This window comes from Pinus tabuliformis, chromosome 5_2 (assembly GCF_031772625.1).
Source record: "Pinus tabuliformis cultivar Carrire ecotype Pingquan chromosome 5_2, CPIR1, whole genome shotgun sequence".
Lineage (NCBI taxonomy): Eukaryota > Viridiplantae > Streptophyta > Pinopsida > Pinales > Pinaceae > Pinus > Pinus tabuliformis.
Genome location: NC_142306.1, coordinates 924,285,635 through 924,290,958, shown reverse-complemented (window position 1 = coordinate 924,290,958; position 5,324 = coordinate 924,285,635).

Sequence of the window (5,324 nt, the reverse complement as noted above, 5' to 3'; positions counted from 1 at the left end):
AAGGAGCAAATAAACACTTGCAAGGAATAAGCACAAATAAGAACCCTCATGAAGACATGAATGCAATCCTAAACTAAGATAGATTGATGACATTTCATCATGACTAAGAAGGTACCAATGATGATCCAAGACTCTTTGGAGACCAAAGTTGAAGAGAAAGCAGTAAGAGAGTAGCTTGGAATTTCCACATCATCATGAAGTCCCATGTCATCAATGCCAACTCATTCCCTATGCAAATGTCATCACAATGTCATATGTGTCAATGTGTCTTGCCACAACATTTATGGATGTAATGGTGTATTATCTAAGGAAAATGACAAAATATAATGTGTGGAATTCATAGAGTCACCTATGGAATATGAAAAGTCACATGTGTAAAAAAGAGTCTTATAGAAGTTTAAAAGTCATTTAGGAGTCTAGGAGTCATGAGGGAAACTCAAGAGTCATAAGGGGAGATGAAAGGCCATTCCTCTCATTATAAAATAAACTCATAACTCAAGAAAAAGGATTTTGGAGGCTTAGGATTTGGACAGCTACCTTTGGCTTCTTTAGCTTGACATAGGAGAGAAGATAATTCCTTGGAGAAGCAAGAAGTGACTTAATGTTCAACTATTGGAGCTAGTGGCTCACTATGTGTACTTGGATCTTTCACTTAATTATCAGAAGCTCATTGTGACAACACTTTTTCATGCATGTATTGTGAATGTTGTAAGAGTATTATTTAGATGTTTACAGTATGTGTTATGTTCATATGTACTAAATAAATTAAACTACTTCATTGGCTTTGGTACTCATCTTGCTGAATGTGTCTTGTGGTTGCTTTAATGATTCCTGTGTCTATGTGAACTATTTTGCAAGATAACTAACAATTATTTCCTTTCTCTCATGTGCATTTCTTAGGTTAGTGTGATTACTTTCCTTCCATAGACTCACTCTTTACTCTCCCCTCGTGAGAGTATCCTTTTACATGTTGCAATTTGTGTTTCATAGTGTCAACTTACTACTGATTTCAATGGAAATGTGTGCAATATCTTATGTTACCTTGCAGCCAAGGATAACCTTAGAGTTATGTTGGTTGGGTTTATGCTCTTGGTGGGGCTCCTACTCAAAACAATGTGAGGTCTAATTGGGACTTCACATTGGGAATACCCCCTATATGTTGACAGTATCCAACACGTCAACATTATAGCTCTAGAAAGAGGGCCAAATGACAAGTTGTGCCCAATGAGTCTATTTTGAATCTCTTATCTCAAATGGCTTTCTCAAATCATAATCCTGGGATTTTTCTCTTATATATCAAATTTCAAAGTTCCCATGGAATTAATTGATGACTTGTCTCAATTGAAGTTTGATGGCGAGGGTGAAACATTCATAGTTGAGCACATATATATGTTTCTCATTTTTTTTGAATATTATGAAATTAATTGTGACTGTGTTGCTAGTAAATTATTCACCCTCACTCTTGAAGGTTGGGTTAAGAAATAGTGTCATACTTTATTATCTACTTCCATTGATTCACTTGAACAAATCTTTTTGAAGCTTCATCAAGCCTTTGAAATGTATGACTATCAAGATGTATGTAAAAGGATTGATCTGCTTAGAATAAAACCTGGTGAATTTCTAGATTATTTTCTTAATCGTTTTCTTCACATTTTCTATGAATTTCCCGAGGGAGTGATTGATTCTAATTTCATTAAGAAAAAATTTCAAAATTTGATTCTACTCTACTTGAAATATTTTGAATCTGAACCCCAAGATGTTTTTTCTTGCCTGACTTTTAAAAACCATGAGATAAATTTAATTTTATAGGAGGAACCTATTCCTTTTGTTCCTTTTCCTCCTACTTTTCCAGTACCAATTTGGATGCAACCTAGTGATGATGTCAAAGTTGGGAAATCTAAAAGTCAAATTTTTAATCCATCCATTCAACCTCCATCCACTTCCCATTATCTAGGTCTTATTGAGGATAAATTGGAATGGTTCAATAATTGCATGGATCCTAGATTGAAAGTTGATCCCTCGATTTTTTAAGATCATATAAATGAACGTAATACTAATCTTGAATTTTATCTAATTGAAAACATGGTTTCCTCCAAGGATACCCTAAAACTTCTACCATCTATGTCTCATGATTCGCTTGATCCAACTACTTCAAACTCTTTGGATTCTAACCTATTGTTTCAAACCGTAATCAAGAACAGGGTAGTTGTAGTCACATGTAGAGAAGAAAAGTGTTGGAGATAGGTATTATTTTTCTTCCCTCTTTCAGGATGATAATATTTCCTTTCTAGTTGATGATCAATGTTCTAACCTTAATAACCTGCCAAATGATTCTATGCCCTCCATTCAAGTTGTGACTTTGGAAAACCATCACCTTGACATCCATGTTTCCACTAATACATGTGGTGATGAGTTCCCAATCAAATTAGGTGATATATTTCCTTTTTCTAAGGACTTGTACTTGCAAGGTATCGATTCAAAACCTGCTTCCCATAGTGTATAATATCCATTTATGGGTTGGGATACTCTTTAAATTCAAAATGATCCTGGAATTCCTCTAATACATACATCTTCATATATCAAGTATGAAGAGGTAAGTTGTCAATATTGTGAACCTTTGGTATACTCTTTCAATTCAGAATGATCCTGGAATTCCTCTAATACATACATCTTCATATATCAAGTATGAAGAGGTAAGCTGTCAATATTTTGAACCTTTGGTATATCATGTTGGAGAAAAGCAAGTTCAATATGAATATCACATTGGTATGCATGTCTTTGACCATTATATTGATGATAAAAATATTGATCCATTGTTCTTACAAGTTCAATCTGATTTAGTTACAAATGGTGTTCCTCCTCCCGAGTCTTTTCATCCTTCCTCACCTTTAGCACACTATTCATTGTACCCATATATGTTTGATAAATTTGTCATACCAGTAGTTCCTCTAAATCCTTTAGATATTTATTCGGTTGACCATGGTTTCAATTAGGTACAGGATGGTGTGATCCTAGAATCAAAGGATGAAAATTTTGAATCCATTATTCATGATTTGTTCAATTGTAAATATTTCATAAGTTAGGAGGAAGATTTTCCAACTCTATCTAATCAAGGGAGTTTTCGAATCAATGCATCTAAATTTTCTATCCATAAATAATTTGATATCTTTAATCTTAAATCTGACCAAACCAATGGCATTATCAATGTTTTTATTGATACATATAATGATAGTGGTGCATATATACCTGTTGATTTTTCTAAGCCACCCAAATTTGATGATCCATTGTTAGAAAATTCAGAGACCTGTCAAGAAGTCAAGGAACTTCAACTCCTGATGATGGTTATGTCAGGTTCTCACAATCTTGTTGAGATCTTCGAACTAAGATGGATCCATATTTTCACGCATACTTATTTCCTTAACATTAACCCATTGGTTCTGAGATCATTCTTAAGGGATTTTTAGTGTTTCCAAGTTGATCTTCCTCATCATAAAGAAAAAATTTCTAATCAGAATAAGAAGTCTTGTTTTTCTAGCCCCTTTTCACATGAGTCCCTTAGATTAGACCAAGGGTTGGAGACCACATTTTTAGCAAATCCTTACAACGTTAAATCCTGCCATTTTAATTATCAACATAAAGGTCATTTTGGGTTGGAGGATTTATCTTTGCTAATTTGTTTTAGATCGATTATATCCTTATCCGTTTTGTGTATATCATGAAGTTAATCATCTTCCTGGAACTATTTTTCTCCTTAAGTGATAGTAAATGCTTGAATCGTTCAGCAGAACAAAACCCTCGTGTTGATACAAATACTAGGTTTGATTTGACACATGTTTCCAATATTTTGTTAAATCAGTATCCTGATTGGTTTCTTGGATTTACAATGTCAACAATTGTTTTTAATGCCCCAAGTTTTCAGATTGTTTATTTTTCATGTAATTGGATACAAAGGGAACCAATACACACTTTAGAACCTTATATGTTAATCAATCAATCTGATCATAATACCAAAGAGTCTCTCATGATTCAAATGTGGTAATTGTAACTTTATCTTGTCATGAGACTTACAGTTTTAAAATTAGTTGTTGTGAATATCAATATCCAATCGTTGATTGGTTAGATAAATCCTACTTGGAAAGCTCCTATGACATTGATAAGTTTTGATCTTTCTTAATGGTTGCAAAAATTGAATACACAGATGAATGTACATTCGCAAGAAGACCTCAAGGTTTGTATTATTCACATTTCAATCAATAAGGTAAATATATAGACTAGCTCAAACTAGTTGGTATGAAACATATTTTTGTTAACAAGAAAGGCCTTCAGTTCATTATGCAAGTGTTTCAAGTTTTTATCTCTTTTGTTGCATAATGTTTTTAATTTCTTTTAATTGTTTGCATCTTTTTTTTACAGATCAGGAGTAGTTAAAGTGGTTACATTGGAAATTTCATTACAATTAGCCCTCACATTGTTATAGACATATTTGGGCACTACAACCCCAATCACATATATCCATAAACCAAGGGCTTCTAAGTCCCTAAAAGTGTTGTTTCATACCCTAAAGGAGCAAGGTCAGCTGATTACATCATCTCCTAGAAGTTCTCCCTGAAAAACTACTCAAAATTGGTCAAAAGAGGACCATACAGACTACTCAATGCTAAGGGTGCGATGCATCTCACCTTCCACATGCAAAAGGTGTGATGCATAATGGAAATCCCTTCTATAGGGTGCGATGAGTGAGAGCAGACAAATGGAAGAGGCAGTTGGCTAGGTGGAAACCCAGAGAAACTTCTAGAAATTGGCCATTTCACACTTGCCTCTCTGAATTCACCCAGGGATGAGTAAGAGATCATGAAATCTCCAAGTGGAACCAAGAACTATCAGAGAGATGACACTAATCAAAATCCCAGAAGCTGACTCACCCACCTGCAAACATCTATATATGGATCCCTCATCCTAGAGATCCAAAGGCTGGAATTTTGTATTTTGTAAGGAAGTGTTGTTGGTTTCTCTATGCAACATTATATTGTTGGGTGATCTAAGCTTTTCATGAGGTGAAGAGGGCTTTCATGCTGGGAGGATGGAGCTGGGTCATACCAATGGCTTGTAATCCTCTCTTCTACTACTTCTATCAATAAAGCTATTCAAGTTTTCCTCCATATTCTTGTATATTTCTGAATATTGTATTGATATATGAATTTGTATGGTTAATATACATCTGATACTATATTTTTTATGGTTATATATCTCTATGCTTTGATGGTATTATGCTACTTTGACTTTACAGGTGTTCTTTGAAGTGGGACAAGTAAGGAAGGAGTGGT